General features: G+C 35.9%; 1 pseudogene; it reads right to left on the bottom strand.

The window, feature by feature from the left end:
* Positions 1-6,283: 6,283 nt before the first annotated feature.
* On the bottom strand, positions 6,284-7,287 carry LOC100157727 (annotated as a pseudogene).
* Positions 7,288-10,332: the final 3,045 nt, after the last annotated feature.

Below are 10,332 nucleotides of genomic sequence, written 5' to 3'. Positions count from 1 at the left end.
GGTTAACGAATCCGACTAGGAACCATGAGGTTGCAGGTTCGGTCCCTGCCCTTGCTCAGTGGGTTAACGATCCGGCATTGCCGTGAGCTGTGGTGTAGGTTGCAGACGGGGCTCGGATCCCGCGTTGCTGTGGCTCTGGTGTAGGCCGTGGCTACAGCTCCGATTGGACCCCTAGCCTGGGAATCTCCATATGCCGCGGGAGCGGCCCAAAAAATAGCAAAAAAAAAAAAAAAAAAAAAAAGACGGCCAATAAAGAACCCCCATTGGGAAAGAGAAAAATTTAGAGATACATAGAAGACAAAGTTATCCAGAAATTCTGAAAACCATGAGCAGTTGTGAAGAGTTCCAACTCTGAGCTGTGAAATATTCCCATGGTCTACTCATTGAAGTAGGTCCCCAGCTACTTTATACCAGTTATTCCTCATACTATTGGTTTTTATTTTTTTGTAGGTCCGTTAACCTCAATGTCTATATCTGAAAAGAGCAATAATGAATATGTTTGCTTTTTCAACTTCCTTCCTACTTAACAAAGATTGGTGTCCAAGGGTTATTTTAAATCTCAAGGCTTAAGAGTCATCTTTATTTGGTAGTATAACTTTCTCTAAAATTTAGCATCTAATCTATTTGATCTAAGTCTGCTTTGAGTTCCAGTGGCCACATCCACAGTATTTGTAAAGATACGACTCTCTTTATGTTTCTATATGTAGATTTCTTGGAACTATAATCCTTTGGTGAAATAGGCTTATTCACTTTTCCCTTATTCTTTTTTCCTTTAACTATTTATCCAAGTAAAAGCATATATTAGGAGGTATTTTAATCCACTCAAAGTTCAATAGCAGGTACATTTTTAATGTTCTTAAATAAAAATTCTAATCACTAGATATTACATTTTAATTCACCTCTCTTTCTCAAACAATGTCTTCAATTTTATATATTACTATCTGGAACTAAGAATTTTTTTCTTTTTTCTGATCCATCAAGTGCATGAATTTTTAGAATCTCACTATTTTGTTTCCACTTGAAGACAGCTATTTAATCTGTGTTTTAAAGAATTCAGGTATAAAATGTTGGCAAGAATGTGGAGAAAAGGGAACCCTTATTTACTATTGGTGGGAATATAAATTGCTGCAGCCACTGTGAAAAATAATATGGAGATTTCTCAAAAAAACTAAAAATAAAACTACATATGACCTAGCAATTCCACTCTTGGGTATGTATCTGAAAAAAAAATAATCAAAAAACCAAAACTACTAATTTGAAAAGATATATGCACACAATATTCATAGCAGCATTATTTATAATTGCCAAGGTATTTAAGCAACCTAAGTGCCCATCAGTAGATGGATGGATAAAGAAGATGTGATGTATATGTGCAATAGAATGCTATTCAGAAAAGAATGAAATTTAGCCATTTTCATCAACATGGATGGACTTGGAGGGCATTATACTAAAGGAAGTAAGTCATAGAGAAAAAGACAAACACTGTATGATATCACTTACATGTGGAACCTAAAAAATACAACAAATTGTGACTATAACAAAAAAGAAGCAGACTCACAGATGTAGAGAAAAATGAGTAGTTCCCAGTGAGGAGAGCAAAGGAGGAGAGAGCAATATATGGGTAGGGGAAAAATGGGTTATTATGGGATTTTATGAAATCATGTGTGTGAAACTTTTGAAAATTGTAAAGCACTATAGAATTTAAAGAACCTTAAATAAAAAAGAATCTAGGTATGTTATCAAGATATAATGCACATAAAAAAGAAATTATAACCCTCCATTGACAGAAAAGATGAATAAACTAATATGCCAACAGTGGTAAACTTTAAATATCGTAAATTTAAGGATGAACTCTTCCATAAAACTGCTTTTTCTAAAATATAAGTCTCATATTACTATCTTACATAAATATGTCTCATATTATTATATGTCTCTTATTATCTTTATAATTACATAAATAATGTATTTATGTAACTTTTAAAAGAGAAAGGATTATTAATAACTATATGTGACAATCACTAGATTTTCATTTTTACAGGGAAATACAATTTCCTTAGCTTTTGAGAATTTAAGTATATATCCCACCATGGATTTCATATGACCACCATTCCTAGCCCTAGAGAGTTTCACATCTCTGAAAATTCTTTTAACAGAATAAATGAAAATTTGCATATTAGCTAAAATTATCCATAGTTTTGACAATTGATGTTTTAATTTTCTGCCTCCACAACTAAGTGCTGTGAATGTTTTGGTGAGAAAAACCAAACTTTGTTCCATGTTCTTTTTTTTTTTACATTTTTAATTACTCAAATGAACTTATCACATCTGTAGTTGTATAATGATCATAACAATCCAATTTCACAGGATGTCCACCCCGCAACCCAAGCACATCCCCCCATCCCCCAAACTGTCTCCTCCGGAGACCATAAGTTTTTCAATGTCTATGAGTCAGCATCTGTTCTGCAAAGAAGTTCAGTCTGTCCTTTTTTCAGATTCCACATGTCAGTGAAAGCATTTGATGTTGGTGTCTCATTGTATGGCTGACTTCACTTAGCATGATAATTTCTAGGTCCATCCATGTTGCTACAAATGCCGGTATTTCGTTCCTTTGAATGGCTGAGTAATACTCCATTGTGTATATGTACCACATCTTCTGGATCCACTCCTCTGTCGATGGACATTTAGGTTGTTTCCATGTCTTGGCTATTGAAAATAGTGCTTCAGTGAACATCGGAGTACATGTGTCTTTGCGAATTGTGGTTTTCTCTGGATAGATGGCCAGGAGTGGGATTGCTGGATCAAATGGTAGTTCTAGTTTTAGTTTTCTGAGGACTCTCCATACCGTTTTCCACAGTGGTTGCACCAATTTACAATCCCACCAACAGTGTACTAGGGTTCCTTTTTCTCCATACCCTCTCCAGCACTTATTGTTTGTAGACTTTTTGATGAATTTACAGTCTAGTAGGAGGTAAAGGCACTTATCAAATGATCACTTAAAAGTAGAAGTGCCACAAATGAGAGGTACATAATGAACAAGTAAATTTGTGGGTATTTCACTGAATCAGAGAGAGACCACAAAAATTTTTTCTAATGAGGCCTGAGCCATTAGTAATTAGGTAAATATGGATGGGAAGAGTATTCCAGGTAGAAGGATCCGTATGTGCAAAGGTTCTATGCTTTAAGGAAATGTGGTAAGTGCAAAAGACAGAGAGAGTGACGAGCAAGCTGTGGGAGTTCCTTTGTGGCACAGCAGGTTTAGGATCCAGCGTTTTCAGTGCAGCAGCTTGGGTTGCTGCTGTGGGATAGGTTTCATCCCTGGCCCCAGAACTTCCACATGCCATGGATGTGGCCAGAAAAAAAGAAGAGAGCTGTATTGCTAGTAAGTGAGTATTTGTTTTTAACTAGTGAACAATAGAATGCCACTGATAATCTCAGTACAGGTGAAGAGAATGGGATGATTGTATTTGCAGTGAAATGATCACTGGCTATATTTTTAAAAAGTGTATTTCAAAGAGTTGGCAGGAGTGCATAATGATAGGTAGGTTAATAATTTGGTAAACTTATGGGTAAAACGTGATGGTACCAGAAATGTGAAGATAGAAAGGAATGGAGAGATGGGAGGTACAAAAGAGGAATGATTGATATGTTTTGGAAATGGTTTTGATTTAAAAAACTAAGGAGTGAATGGCATAAGATATGGTTCAGGGTTTCTGATTTGCAAATGTAAACAGAAGGTGAATCCATTTGTTAAAATAGTGAAAAGAGCTTTGTGGTGAAGGGTGAGCAGGTGTTTAGCTTTTGATGGTGTTGAGTTTGAAATGTCTATCATATTCAAAAAGAGATGGCAATGGTAGAAACAGGTTTGGAAATTTAAAAAAGGCACTTACACGAGATATAATTGATATTCATTTATTTTTTGTGTCTTGAATCTCTTACTGCTTATTACATGTCTCATTTAGTAAACACATGATTATTATATAAGGGCTGTATTCTGCACTTAGGTTTTTAGTTACTTTATACTGGTGCTGGTACTTTCTGTACTCTAACATTTCTGCTTTCATTAGTGGATAAAGTCTAGACTTTTCAGTTATCATCTCCAGGCTCTTTTTATATGTGTCTTGTACTCTCTTTCTTAACCATTTTAAATTACTTGTAATTTATAAAATGCTTTGTAACCCTTTCTCTGTTGCCTAAAATGTTGTCCCATCTATGTCCTTATATTACTAACTGCAACTAATCATTTAAATGTCTGAATTTAAGGGTCATTTCCTCCGGGAATTAGAATATTTTTTTCAGGAGTTCTTGTCATGGCTCAGTGGTTAACAAACCTGACTGATATCCATGAGGACTTGGGTTCAATCCTTAGCCTTGCTCGGTGGGTTAAGGATCGAGTGTTGAGTGAGCTGTGGTGTAGGTTGCAGAAGTGGCTCAGAGCTGGTATTGCTGGAGCTCTGATATAGGCCGATATGACCCCAAACCTGGGAACCTCCATATGTCATGGGTATGACCCTAAAAGGACAAAAAATTTTTTTTTCAGTATAATAACTGCGATTATTTTCCCTCTGGTCTAGTACTATCTAGTGTTAAAAATATCAATAAATATTTATTTAGAGGTTACCCCAAAGAAGAATGAATTTATTCAGTTAAATATTAGAAAAAAGTATTCCAGTGAACATTTCTATAAAAAACATCATCATTTATGGGCTATCACATGTGTTTGGTTGGTGCAGAACTTGGAACAAATAAGGATTTGGGACAAATAAATATTGGAAAATGAAAGAAAAGGGGAAAATGCTATCCATGGAGAATGATGGGATGAATTGAAAACAGAGTTGGAAATAAAACTCAATTGATATTTTAAATTTCTAGTATGAGATACACACACTTAGCTAGTTTAAAGCCAGATAGATTTGACATAAACTGCATACTTGAAACTGTTCTGGAAGGTGTATATGATGGAATTATAAAGGGATGGGAGGATGTAAAGTGACTGAGGACTGGGGTGATTATGGGAAAATTTTGGCTTGGGATCGCTGGTCATTTAATCATAAAGATGGGGAAATTCCTAACTAAGGTGGTAGACAAAATGGTTCTCCAACAAATAGTACATAAGTGGGAAGGTAAACCATCTAAGTGTCTTGGACAGTCTGACATTGATAGGAAGAAATTTTACCAAGGAACAAAGGAACAAAGTACATGGAGGAAACTTCTGGAAAGCAAAGGAGCTTTTAACTTAGAAAAGATATCTTTCCATACAAATTTTAGAATGTTCTGTTCTAAAGAATGTCATTGGTAATATGATAGGGATTGCCTTGAATCTGTAGATTGCCTCAGACAGTATTGTCACTTTGACTACATTGAGTCTTCCGATCTAAGAGCCTGGTATATTTTTCCACCAATTTGTTTCTGCTTTGATTTCTTTCATCAGTGTCTTATAGTTTTCAGAGTAAGGGTCTTTTGTCTCTTTAGGAAGGTTTATTTCTAGGTATTTTATTCTTTTTGGTGCAATGGTAAATGGGATTGTTCCCCTAATTTCTCTTTCTGATCTTTCATTGTTAGTATATAGAAATGCAATCTATTTCTGTGTATTGGGCATGTATCCAGACAAAAATTTCATTGGAAAACATACATGCACCCATATATTCATCACAGCACTATTCACAATAGTCAAGACATGGAAACAACCTAAATGGATGAATGGATTAGGAAGATGTGGTACATATAAACAATGGAATATTACTCAACCATAAAAGGACCAAATAATGCCATTTACAGCAACATGGATGGAACTAGACACTCTCATACTAAGTGAAGTAAGTCAGAAAGAGAAAGACAGACACCATATCACGTGTATGTGGAGTCTAAAATATGGCACAAGTGATCCATCTACAAAACAGAAAAGATCATGGGCATGTAGGACAGACTTGTGTTTGCTGGGGGGAGGGAGGGAGTGGGATGGACCGAGAATTTGGGGTTAGTAGATGAAAACTCTTGCATTTGGAGTGGACAGGCAATGAGATCCTGCTGTATAGCACAGGGAACTATATATCTAATCACCTGTAAAGGAATATGGTGGAGGATAATGTGAGAAAAAGAGTGTATACATATGTATTACTGGGTCACTTTGGTGTACAACAGAAATTAACAGAACACTGTAAATAAATCATAATAAATTTTTTTTAGCAAAAGAAAAGATGTCTTCAGCATTGCTTCCTGAAGCAAGTTTTATAAGTTTTGGCTGAATTCAATACAATCATAAGAGCCTGAAAAAATGAAAAATCAATTAAAACACTATTATCATTTTCAAGGATAAGGACATACTCAGAAGATTGTTGTCACAGTGGAACACATTTCTTATAGAAAATGTTAATAATTCCAGCCTCTTGAAGGCCTCTTTCATATCTTTATTTCTAAGGCTATAGATGAGAGGGTTCAACATGGGTGTGAATATCCCATAGAAAAGGGAAACCATCTTTCCCCAGTCCTTAGAAGTGGACGAAGGTGGTTGTAGGTACATGTAAATGCCTGTTCCAAAAAAGAGAGAGACCACAACCATGTGAGACCCACACGTTCCAAAAGCTTTTCGCCGTCCTTCGGCTGACCTGATTCTCAATACTGCTTGAGCTATGAAGCCATAGGAGATGAGGATCAATGTCACTGGAATTAGCAGAATTAACACACTGAAGAAAAAGAGCTCGGAGACAATAGGCTTTGTGTCAGCACATGACAACTTGAGAAGGGCAGGAACCTCACAGAAAAAGTGGTCCACTTCCTGATGACCACAGCGAGGCATGTTAAGGGTCAAGGAGGACTGCAACACTGAGTTGCTGAAGCCAGTGAGCCAGGAGAAGGCTGTCATCTTGAGGCAGAACCAGGGTTCATGATGACTACGTAGCGGAGGGGTCTGCAAATGGCCACATATCTGTCAAAGGACGTAACAGCCAGGAGGAGACACTCCGTAGCACCCAGAGCCAGGAAGATGATGAGCTGGGCCACACAGCCACCATAACTGATGGTCTTTTTGTTCTGACAAATGTTTTTCAACATATGAGGGATGGTGCTCGTGGTGTAACAGAGATCTAATATGGAGAGGTTTGTGAAAAAGAAATACATGGGAGTGTGAAGCTTGGGATCCAGAATGCACACCATCATGATGGACACATTGCCAAAGATGGTGGTTGCGTATGATGCTAATAGGAGCACCAAAAGGGGCGTTTGTAGCCAGGGCTTATCTGAGAAGCCAAGTAGTATAAATTCTTTTGAGGAGCTCTCATTTGCCCGATTCATGATGACTCACTAACTTTTCATTCCTGAAAGCATAAAACGGGAAAATTGTCAGTCAGAAATTATCGAATACTCTTATTGTAACTGGACTGGATTTAGAACAATTATAATGAATGATGCAATGCAAATATAATTTATAGTCGGTAAATAGATCTTGTGAAATACAGTATAATTACCCCATCGTTAGAAAGTAGGTCTTCTGTTTGCAGTAGTTAGGTTTGACTTTATGCAGTAAATCATTACATTTAAATGCCAAAAATATAAACTTACATGCATAAAAATGGACATTTATAAGTTCTCAATACATTTCAATTCCTCTTTCTCCCTTTTCTTACCTTTTAACTTACCTTAATAATCATTTGATAATAAATACTGCTTTTAACCCAGTAAACTTTAATTCAAGCTAGAAATGTTGAGTAATATCGATTTTATAAGGATATCGTCTAAATCTGAAGTTGATCTAAGGAAATTCTGCTTGTTTTAGTAGTATGTTCTTAAGATATCTTGAGTTGTCTCTTCCTCTTGTGTCGGGAATTCCTGTTGTGTCTCAGTAGGTTATGAACCTGACTGGGGCCCATGAGGATGTGCGTTCTATCCTTGACCTTGCTCAATGGGTTAAGGATCCGTTGTTGCTGTGAGCTGTGATGTAGGTTGCAGACACAGCTCACACCCACGTTGCTGTGGCTGTGGTTTTGGCTGGCAGCTACAGCTCCGATTCAACCCCTAGCCTGGAAACTTCTATATACTGCAGGTGTGGCTCTGAAAAGAAAAAAAGAAATAACATGTGTGAACATCCATTCCCAAAAAGAGCTATCATGAGTACTACATGCTTTATTATTCATGGTAGTAAATACCATGTGGTTTTATTTGTGGTTTATAGTGATGATCACAGGTGGACATTTCTCTGCATCTCCAAAGACCTTGTTGAAAATTGTAAAACTACTAATCTAATTGTTGCTTGCTAACACGTGACAGACACTGCTCAGTGTCTGAAATAATTCTAATTCTCACCAAAACCCTGATAAATAGATATTATCTACATTTTATGGCTACTGTGACTCAATGAGAATAATTTGCATATTCAGTAATCTTGAGGCCAAGACTCAAAGCCAGGATTTAAAGGATATTCCTTTGTAATATAAATCCTCAATTCCACCTAAATCTCCAGACAGCGCAAGAAGAGGGCACAACAGTGGTTATCAGGGAAAACAAGAACCAAAAATCAAATAAAATTGATTTTCTTCAGTCAGTGGAAGTTATCAGTTATTTAGGTATATGGCCCAAGGGCACCTAAATTTCTTCAGTGTACTTTGAAGAAAAGTACTTTGTACTTTTCAGTGTACTTTGCATGTTTAAATGCAAGGTCATTGATTATACTTACCCCATTTGAATTTATAAGCATAAAAATAGAGTGTTGCTAGATTGATTTAAGAAAGAAGATGAAATAAGAAGGATTGACATATAACAAAGTGGAGTAACATTGTTATTTGAACTATAATTTTACCATGGGGTGTCTACATGAGAATGAATAGAGATGGTTCTAAGATTTGTAGCTCTTTCTATTATATGTAGCTTCATTTTTGGCTTTTTAGGTACAGATATACATTATTACTTGGTTATTACCAAAAATACACTTTCAATTGAAAAATGGAAAAGGACATAAGCTTTGACTTATCTATGTGTTAATATAGATTTAAAATTTTGGGAGTTCCTGCCATGACTTAGTGGAAACGAATCAGACTAGTATCCATGAGGATGCAGGTTCGATCCCTGGCCTTGCTCAGTGGGTTAAGGCTCTGGTGTTGCCATGAGCTGTGGATTGCAGATGTGGCTTGGATTCTGCATTGCCATGGCTGTGGTGTAGGCCTGCAGCTGCAGCTCTGATTCAACCCCTAGCCTGGGAACTTCCATACACCATTGGTGCAGCCCTGAGAAAAAAAAAAAAAGACAAAAAAATTAAAAATTTTTACATGAATAAAGTTTATGTACATTTATAAAGGACACTTGTAAGATGAAAAATGCAGTGTTTATGGCAAAACTATTTAACATATTAAAATATAAATAATTACTATTTATAATTATGAGAAAATACCAAAAATCCAATAAAAAGAGAGCGATGGATGTAAATAAGCAGATTGAGGAAGGAAAAGAATATGAAGCAAAGGTGAAAATAGAAAAAACATGAAACTTTCTCATCATAAAAGAAACACAAGCATTTGGAGAGAATAAGCAATGAAATCCTGCTGTATAGCACAGGGAACTATAGTCAATCACTTGTGATGGAACATAATGGAGGATAATGTGAGAAAAAGAATGTATATACACGTATAACTGGGTCACTTTGCTGTACAGCAGAAATTGACAGAACAATTTAAATAAACTATAATAAAAAATTTTTAAAATTTGTTCCAGTAATAGGAAAGCTGTAAAATCTAAATTAACATGTGCTTCGAATAAACCTATCTACAAAATAGAAACAGACTCACAGACATAGAGAACAGACTTGTGGTTGCCAAGAGACATGAACGGGGAAGGGAGTGGAATGGCCTGGGAGTTTGGGATTAGTAGATGCAAACTATTACATTTAGAGGAGATAAGCAGTGAGGTCCTACTATACAGCAGAGGAAACTATATCCAATCTCTGAGGATAGACCATGATGGAAGATAATATAAGAAAGGGAATGTGTATATATATACAGGGTCACATTGCTGTGCAGAAGAAATTGGCACAACATTGTAAATCAACTGCACTTTAATTAAAATGTAATAAAATAAATTAAAAAACAAAACAAAGGAAATACTACATTGTCTATTCATTAGGTAATGTTAAAAAAAATCATCTTTATAAGTTAGCACTTCAAAATCCTGCCTCTGTAGCTAGAATATCCCAGCATTTTGTATCTGAACTGTGTGATCCTGGGCAAGTTGGTAAACATCTTTATGTTCAAAATTCAAAAATTCCATATTATTAATGAGTGTGTTTTTTATTTTATTATAATTGATTTACAATGTTCTGTAAATTCTGTATAGTTCTAATGTATACCCATT

This window comes from Sus scrofa, unplaced genomic scaffold, assembly GCF_000003025.6.
Source record: "Sus scrofa isolate TJ Tabasco breed Duroc unplaced genomic scaffold, Sscrofa11.1 Contig794, whole genome shotgun sequence".
NCBI lineage: Eukaryota > Metazoa > Chordata > Mammalia > Artiodactyla > Suidae > Sus > Sus scrofa.
This window is presented reverse-complemented; position numbering and strand designations above follow the sequence as displayed.